This window comes from Scyliorhinus canicula, chromosome 4 (assembly GCF_902713615.1).
Source record: "Scyliorhinus canicula chromosome 4, sScyCan1.1, whole genome shotgun sequence".
Classification (NCBI taxonomy): Eukaryota; Metazoa; Chordata; class Chondrichthyes; order Carcharhiniformes; family Scyliorhinidae; genus Scyliorhinus; species Scyliorhinus canicula.
The window spans coordinates 149,700,419-149,710,054 of NC_052149.1; the positions used below are offsets into that span (position 1 = coordinate 149,700,419).

The 9,636-nt window shown below is 52.2% G+C and overlaps 1 non-coding gene across 1 annotated transcript; it reads left to right on the forward strand.

The window, feature by feature from the left end:
* The first annotated feature begins 9,114 nt into the window (after positions 1–9,114).
* trnay-gua lies at positions 9,115–9,186 on the forward strand. Its single transcript has one exon. It is a non-coding gene; the product is annotated as a tRNA-Tyr (tRNA).
* Positions 9,187–9,636: the final 450 nt, after the last annotated feature.

The window sequence follows — 9,636 nt, forward strand, 5'->3', positions numbered from 1 at the left end:
GAATTAGGTGACAAATTAGATTTTCGGCCAAAACCAACAATATGGGAAGATCTAGAAATTTCCCACGTCTATCCAAAGCTACATTTCCAACACACTTTGATGCTTGGGCATTCCATGCTCATTTTGACCAAGTTAACCAATTGGACTTTGTCTCTGGCAGAGAGAGACAAGGCCAACCTTGTATATAGTTAACCAACTGGATTTAGTCTCTGGCGGAGAGAGGCAAGTCATAGGCCTTGCACTTCGTTTTTTTTAAGAGTACCCAATTCATTTTTCCAATTAAGGGGCAATTTAGTGTGGCCAATCCACCTACCCTGCACATCTTTGGCTTGTGGGGGGAAAAACCCATGCAAACACGGAGAGAATGTGCAAACTCCACACGGACAGTGACCCAGAGCTACGGTCGGACCTGGGACATCAGCGGCGTGCGGCTGCAGTGCTACCCACTGCGCCACCATACTTCCTGCCTTGTACATAGTTAACCAACGAGACTTAGTCTCAATCAGACAGAGAAGAAGCCCTGAGCCTCCAAAATGGTTAACCAACAGAACTTTGTCACTGACAGCAGGCAAGTTCTGTCCCTCGTAAATGGACAATCCAGAGGAAAATGTACCCAGGGTGCGGTTGTCAGTCCAAAAAAAATATCCCCTGCCCCGCAGAGCCTAAATCTCAGCAAAAATGAAGTCTATGAGGTTGAATCCAGCAGGTAAATGAGTGAGTTGTTTTTCCAAAGAATGGTAAACGTTCGTATGAACTTAACAGAAGAATGAGAGGACAAGGTCGAAAATAAAGTTACAGGGTGGAATTCTCCGCAGGGGGCCGAATTCATGAAGGCCGTCGTGAACTCAGCTGAGGTTCACAACGGCCTTGGAGCCCGCTCCCCGCACCTAATTCACCCCCACCCGGGGGGCTAGGAGCGGGCCTCCATCTTTCTCAGCAGCAACCTCGTCATGCCGAGAATGTGAAGTCATCCGCGCATGCGCAGGTTGCCGGTTCCAACCCGCGCATGTGCGGATGACTTCATCGCGCAGACGGCACGAACCCACGCATGCGCGATGGCCGTCTTTCTCCTCAGCTGCCCGGCAAGACGTGGCGGCTTGATCTTGCCGGGCGGCGGAGGGGAAAGAGTTTGTCCATTTTGGACGCTGGCCCGACGATCGGTGGGCACCGATCGCGGGCCTGTCCCCACCCGAGCACAGTCGTGGTGCTCCCGTTCCAATCGCGCCCCGAGATGCCCCAAACGGGCATCTGGCACCCGTTTCACGAATGCAGCGACCAGGTGTGGTCGGTGCCGTGTTGAAACGGGTGTGAAGGTCCGGCTGCTCGGCCCATCGGGCTCGGAGAATCGCCGTTCGCCATGAAAAACGGCGAGCGGCGATTTTTCCGAGCCGGGGGGGGGGGGGGGGGTGGGGGGGGGGTGGGGGGGGGGGGGGGGGGGGGGGGAGAATCGCTGGGGGTGCCAGGGGGTCATAAAAAATGTCAGGAGGCCCTCCCACGATTCTCCCAGGCCGCGTGGGGAGCGGAGAATTCCACCCACAGTGTAAGCAATGATGGACTGATTTGGAAATGCTGTCAAGGAAATTAGGGAAATAGGTTTATGACTGCTCTTGGAAACATTTTACTGGTAGGGGAGACAAATAAATGTTCATAGGTCATCAAAAATGCTTGTTATTAACGCTTATCCTACTTGTAACAAAATGTATTTGCTGCACTTAACATGACTGACTAGAAATCAACTTCTGTAGTTGTAACCGAATTGGGGGCAACACCACAGTTTTCTAATGCTTGTTCGCATTGCCAGATTATTATTGCTTTAGAAAGGATCAAACTGATCAATGTGGAAGAGGGATGTTGCTTTATGTCAGAAGGGATTTTACCTCATTGTCTTGTTTATGGATGAATGATGTTGGATTTGAAGATTCATCTTGGGCCACCAATACTCCCCTAATAGTATTACAATAACAGTAGGAGTGGTTTATCAATTGCCTAATTTGACGCAGGAAAGTGATATCAGACTACAGAATCTATTTGGCATCGCGGGTGATTAGAAAACAGATTTTACAATAGTTACGGGTGATTTTAATCTACCTGTGTGGTGATACAACCACTGTAGATATGTGTACTTGCAGTAGGGGGATGTATGGCCGTACCTGTAATACAGGTTTCTCCGGTAAGCACCTGCTGGCTAGCTCCGCCCACAGGGAGCTTGTGTATAAATATGCGCTAGCTTCACTGAGATACTATTCTACAGCTGCCGCCGGAGGAATAGCAACTCACAGCAATAAAGCCTCTCTTGTACTTCACTCGAGTCTTTGTGTACAATTGTTAGCGCCACAATTTATTGCTATGAGATTTTCCTTACATCATGGACATCAGGATCAAACCTGACCGCCTGCAGCTGGAACCGCAGATGCCCCATGCCAAGAAAGACTTAATTCACTGACTTGCAGTCTTCGAGGCCTACATCTCTTCAGTGGACCCTTCCCCGACGGAGGCTCAAATACGACAGCTACTCGACTCAAGACTCAGCTCCAGAGTCTTTCCGCTAATTCGAGATGCGCCTGACTACGCCAGGGCCATGGAACTGCTCAAGGAAAACTACGCACAGTCGACGAACACCCTGTTTGTGAGACATCTACTCTCCACTCGCGTCCAACAGCCGGGTGAGTCGATTGAGGACTTCTGGAGGGCCCTTATACCTCTAGTGCGAGACTGCGACTGCCAGGCCCTCACGGCCACGGAACATTCAAACTTACTCATGCGGGATGCCTTTGTTACGGGCATTGCATCGGACACCATCCAGCAACTACTGCTGGAAGGGGCCGCCCTCGATCTCGTGGCTACAAAGACTCTGGCGCTATCAATGACGGCCGCCTCCCGTAGTGCGCGATCCAACCCCGCTAGCCACTCGGCCCACCCGTCCTACCCCTCTTTCACCGAGCAAACGGCCCTCCAGGCCCACCCGTCCTACCCCTCGTGGACACCGCAACCGCCCCTCCCAGCAGCCGCCCCGCGCACTACGCCTGCGCTGCTCGCTGCACCGCGCACCCCTGGGGTCCCCGATGCTACTTCTGTGGCCAGCAGAAGGATCCCCGCCAGTGCTGCCCGGCCCGCACTGCGACCTGCAAAGCTTGTGGCAAGAAAGGCCACTTTGCAGCGGTGTGTCAGTCCCGGACGGTTGCCGCTATCGCACCCGCATTCCCCCCTCGCCTCAGCCGATCGCACAATGGGCCCTGCCGTCCGCTGCCCCTGACCCCACGTGCGATCAGTGGGCGTCGCCATCTTTCGCCGTCCCCGCCATATGCGCATCATGGGCGCCGCCATCTTCACCCCCCGCTTCCATGTGTGTTCCATAGGCGCCGCCATTTGTCCGCCGACATCTTCTCCCACACAGGTACTCCAGACGCCGCCATTTTGTCCTCCCCTCGGGACGGGACCACGGGACCCGGGTCGCTGCCGCTACTCGCCGGACTCATCAGACTCGTCGGCCGATCGCCCGCTACTCACCTCCGTTACGCTCGACCAGTCCCGTCCTCGCAACCTGGCACCCTCTTCCACGACGGTGCTCGTCAACGGCCACGTGACCTCCTGCCTCATCGACTCCGGGAGCACCGAGAGCTTCATTCACTCGGACACGGTAAGGCGCTACTCCCTTGTGGTCCACCCGCCAACCGGCAGATCTCTCTCGCCTCCGGTTCCCACTCTGTCCCGATCCGGGGCTCCTGTCTGGTTAAACTTACTGTACAGGGCGTGGAATTCAGCCGTTTCCGCCTGTACATTCTCCCCAACCTCTGTGCGTCACTCTTACTAGGCCTGGACTTTCAATGCAACCTCCAGAGCCTCACCCTCAAATTCAGCGGACCCCTACCTCCCCTCACCATTTGCGGCCTCGCGACCCTCAAGGTCGAGCCTACCTCCCTCTTTGCCAATCTGACCGCAGATTGCAAGCCCGTCGCCACCAGAAGCAGATGGTACAGCACCCAGGACAAGGCCTTCATCAGTTCCGAAGTCCAGCGGCTGCTTCGGGAGGGTATTATCGAGGCCAGCAACAGTCCCTGGAGAGCCCAGGTGGTAGTGGTTAAAACTGGGGAGAAGCACAGGATGGTTGTGGACTACAGCCAGACCATCAACCGGTACATGCAGCTCGATGCATACCCCCTCCCTCGCATATCTGATATGGTCAATCAGATTGCACAGTACCGGGTCTTCTCTACAATTGACCTGAATCCGCCTACCACCAGCTCCCCATCCATAAATCGGACCGTCCCTACACTGCCTTCGAGGCAGACGGTCGCCTGTACCAATTTCTTAGGGTTCCCTTCGGCGTCACAAACGGGGTCTCGGTATTTCAACGAGAAATGGACCGAATGGTTGACCGGTACGGACTGCAGGCCACTTTTCCGTACTTAGACAATGTCACCATTTGCGGCCATGACCAGCAGGACCATGACGCCAACCTTGCTAAATTCCTCCACACGGCATCCCTCCTTAACCTCACATATAACAAGGAGAAGTGTGTGTTCCGCACAGGCCGTTTAGCCATCCTCGGCTACATAGTCCAAAACGGACTACTGGGGCCCGACCCTGACCGCATGCGCCCCCTCACGGAGTTCCCCCTCCCCCACTGCCCCAAGGCTCTCAAACGCTGCCTGGGGTTCTTTTCTTACTATGCCCAATGGGTCCCACAATACGTGGACAACGCCTGCCCACTAATCCAGTCCACACATTTTCCCCTCACGGCCGAGGCACAATAAGCCTTCGCCCGTAGTCGCTCTGACATAACCAAGGCCGGGATGCACGCAATAGATGAGACACTGCCTTTCCAAGTAGAGAGCGACGCTTCAGATGTCGCCCTTGCCGCCACACTGAATCAGAGAGGCAGACCCGTGGCATTCTTTTCCCACACCCTCCACGCCGCCGAAATTCGACACTCCTCTGTTGAAAAGGAGGCCCACGCAATCGTTGAAGCGGTGCGGCACTGGAGGCATTACCTGGCCGGCATGAGATTCACTCTCCTCACTGACCAACGGTCGGTAGCCTTCATGTTCAACAACACGCAGTGGGGCAAGATCAAAAATGACAAAATCTTGCGGTGGAGAATTGAGCTCTCCACCTATAACTATGAGATCTTGTATCGCCCCGGCAAGCTGAACGAGCCCCCAGACGCCCTCTCCCGAGGTACATGTGCCAGCGCACAAGTGAACGAGCTCCGTGCCTTACACAAGAGCCTTTGCCATCCGGGGGTCACTCGTTTGTACCACCTAATCAAAGCCCGCAATCTGCCCTACTCCGTCGAGAAAGTACGGGCAGTCACCAGAGACCGCCAGATCTATGCCGAGTGCAAGCCGCACTCCTACCGGCCAGATCGTGCGCGCCTGATGAAAGCGTCCCGCCCCTTTGAACGCCTCAGCGTAAATTTCAAAGAGCCCCTCCCCTGCACCGACCGCAACACCTACATCCTTAGTGTGGTCGATGAATCTTCTAGGTTCCCCTTCGCCATCCCATGCCGGGATATGCCGTTTGCCACCGTCATCAAGACCCTGGATTCCATTTTCGCTCTGTTCGGTTTCCCCGACTACATCCACAGTGACAGGGGATCCTCATTCATGAGCGATGAGCTGCGTCATTTCCTGCTCAGCAGGGGTATCGCCTCCAGCAGGACGACCAGCTATAACACCCGGGGAAACGGGAAGGTAGAGAGGGAGAATGGGACGGTATGGAGGGCCGTCCAGCTGGCCCTAGGGTCCAGGAACCTCCCAGCCGCTCGCTGTCAGCAGATCCTCCCTGACGCGCTCCAATCCATTCGGTCACTACTGTGCACCGCGACTAACAGTACACCCCATGAACGTGTTTTTGCCTTCCCTAGGAGGTCTACATCCGGGGTGTCGTTCCCGACTTGGCTCATGACTCCGGGCCCAGTCCTTCTCCGTAGGCATGTCAGGCACCACAAGGCGGAACCCCTGGTGGACAAAGTACACCTGCTCCATGCCAACCCCCAGTATGCCTACGTGGAGTTCCCCGATGGCCGGCAGGACACAGTCTCGCTCCGGGACCGGGCTCCCTCAGGTGCCGATCCCACGCCCTTTTCCCCCCCCCCCGCGCCACCCTCCTTTTTCTCAGCGCCACCGTATTCGTCCCCACCGGGTCCATCCCTCGTCCCCCTGCCCATACTAGAGGACACGGAAGATTCCGGCTCGCTTTCGGAGTCATCCCGCCACTGGCCAGCACCAACACCGCCAGCACCTGCACCATCGTCACCAACACCGCCTGTGCCGACGTCGCCACCACAGCTACGCCGATCACAACGGAACGTTCGACCGCTGACTCGGCTCAACCTGTGACCTGCTAACCAGATGGACTCTTGGTTTTCTGTTGTTTGGACCTTTTGTACATAGATCACCTTTTGTATTATAGTTCCACGTCACCCCCGCCGAACTCATTTTTTACAGGGGGTGAATGTGGTGATACAACCACTGTAGATATGTGTACTTGCAGTAGGGGGATGTATGGCCGTACCTGTAATACAGGTTTCTCCGGTAAGCCCCTGCCGGCTAGCTCCGCCGACAGGGAGCTTGTGTATAAATATGTGCTAGCTTCACTGAGATACTATTCTACAGCTGCCGCCGGAGGGTTAGCATCTCACAGCAATAAAGCCTCTTGTACTTCACTCGAGTCTTTGTGTACAATTGTTAGCGCCACAACCTGCTATTGACCGAAAGGCCTTTCAGTGTAGCCCACAATAGGATGATCTTATGGATGCAATTCTTGAAGATAGAATTACATAACCCGTCGATCAAGCAACTAAGGGAGATGCTGTACGTTTTCATTTCTGACCCGGCTCCTGTAGTTTCTATTTGAATTCTTGAACCACTTGGAGACTCAGATCATAACATTGTATCGATTGACCTTAACTAAGATCAAGGTTAAGGCAAGAAAGTGTTCAATTGTCAAAACTGAATGCCGATTGGGATAATTTTCAGGAACTTTCGAAAGAGAAAGATTGGGCTGCTCTCATACGATGTAGTCAGTGAAGTCTGAGCACAATATTGATCAGCAATTCTTGAGGCTCTTGGCGAAAGTATTCCAATGAAAAAATGGCATCACAAACTAAAAATCACTGTTACATACAACAAGTACGAGAAGCAAAGAGACGACGACCGTTAGTCAACTTTTTAAAAACATATTTCTTTATTTTCCTCCTTTTTTGCATTTTCTCCCCAATTTACACCCACCAACAATAAACAATAATCAGTAACAAATATGTCAATCCCCATATCAATAACAACGATCCCATCCTCCCACCAAACCCAAAACATTCACCTACATGTTCACATAAACAACTGACAAAAAGGAATCAGGAATCCCCCACAGCCCCCATTAACACCCGTCGCTCCTCTCCCCCCCAACCCTCCCACCCACCCCCCCCAACTAATGTTGGATGTTATCCAGTTCTTGAAAGTACATAATGAATAATGCCCATGAATTGTAGAACCCCTCTGTCCTTCCCCTCAGTTCAAACTTAACCTTCTCAAGAGTCAAGAATTCCAACAGATCCCGTCGCCACGCCAGGGCACAGGGTGGAGTGGTTGCTTTGCAACCCATCAGGATCCGCCTTCGGGCGAGCAACGAGGCGAAGGCTACAACATCTGCCTCCGCACCCATTTTCAATCCTGGCTGGTCCGACACCCCAAATATGGCCTCCCGGGAGCTTGGGTCCAGTTTCACGTGCACCACTTTAGAGATTATCCTAAAAACCTCCTTCCAGTAATCCTCTAGCTTTGGACAGGACCAAAACATATGAACGTGATTAGCGGGGCCCGCCCCGCAACGCTCACACACATCCTCTACTCCTTTGAAGAATCGGCTTATCCTCGCCCTCGTGAGGTGTGCTCTGTGTACCACCTTCAGCTGTATCAGCCCCAACCTCGCGCACGAGGTGGAGGCATTCACTCTCCGGAGCACCTCACACCAGAACCCCTCCTCCATATCCTCTCCCAACTCTTCCTCCCACTTTGCTTTGATCCCTTCCAGTGGTGCCTTCTCCTCCTCCAAAATAATTACGTAGACCGCTGACACAACCCCCTTCTCCAGTCCCTCTGTCATCAGCACCTCCTCCAGCAATGTGGAGGCCGGCTCCTCCGGGAAGTTCTGTATCTCCTTTCTAGCAAAATCTCGAACCTGCATATATCTAAACATTTCCCCCTGCTCCAGCCCATACTTCGCTTCCAGCTCCTTCAATCGTGCAAACCGACCCCTAAGGAACAAATGTTTTAGTGTCTTAATCCCCAAACAGCAGGGAGGACATAGGACATCCCTGCCTAGTCGAACGGTGGAGAAAAAAGTATCTCGAGCTGACCTTGTTTGTGCGGACACTCGCCCTCAGCTCCTTATATAGTAGCTTTACCCAATTCACAAATCTTGGTCCAATCCCAAACCGCTCCAGAACCGCCATCAAATAGCCCCATTCTACCCGGTCGAACGCCTTCTCAGCGTCCAATGCCACAACTACCTCTGTTTCCTTCCCCTCTGCCGGTGCCATAATGATGTTCAATACCCTTCTAATGTTTGAAAAGAGCTGCCTCCCTCCCATGAACCCCATCTGATCTTTACATATCACCTTCAGGAAGCACTCCTCCAGCCTATCCGCCAGTATCTTCACCAGATATTTTTGCGTCCACATTCAGAAGTGATATGGGCCTATACGGCCCACACTCCGTCGGATCCTTAACTTGACCATTAGTCAAGCTGACTTATAGATGGCACAGGACAGAAGCAAATCATATTAATGGTAATAGATCTACTAAAAATCTAAATCTGTAGTGTGAAATCCTTGCTGAATTTTAAACATACAGTTGGAGGAAGTGGGGACAGTAAAACATTCTGGAACTATGTGAAGTCCAAACAGAAAGTTAAAACTTTACGAGCCCACTATGTAATCCAGTAACTGGGAGAGTCACTAATAATCCCTAACAATGTGCTCAGATATTTAATAATAATAATAATAAAAACCTTTTATTGTCACAAATATGAAGTTACTGTAAAAAGCCCCTAGTCACCACTCTATTCCATAGTCTGCACTGTCAACAATTAAGATCAAGCATGGTTGCCTCTTTTGGGGGTATAGCTCAGTGGTAGAGCATTTGACTGTAGATCAAAAAGTCCCTGGTTCAAATCTAGTTGCCCCCTTGCTGTAATTTTGGGCGGCGCAGTGGTTAGCACTATTGCTTCATAGCACCAGGGACCCAAGTTCGATTCACGTCATGGGTCACTGTCTGTACGGAGTCTGTACATTCTCCCCGTGTGTGCCTACACGAGTTTCCTCCCACAGATCCCGAAATCTGCGTTTGTTAGGCGAATTGGACATTCTGAGTTCTCCCTCTGTGTACCCAAATAGGCATTGTAACTTCATTGCAGTGTTAATGTAAGCCTACTTGTGACAATAAAGATTATCATTATTACAGCTGGCCGATTGGAGACCACAAACTTCACTCCTAATGTCCTCACAAAGGCTATTCAGATGCAAGAATTTTGCCTCTCCTGCACTAGATAAGATACTTTATTGTATTCTGAAAAGAGGAGGATTTTTTTACTGTGTCTGCTTTTTCTGCTCTTTAAACATTGTTTGCAAGATGGAGA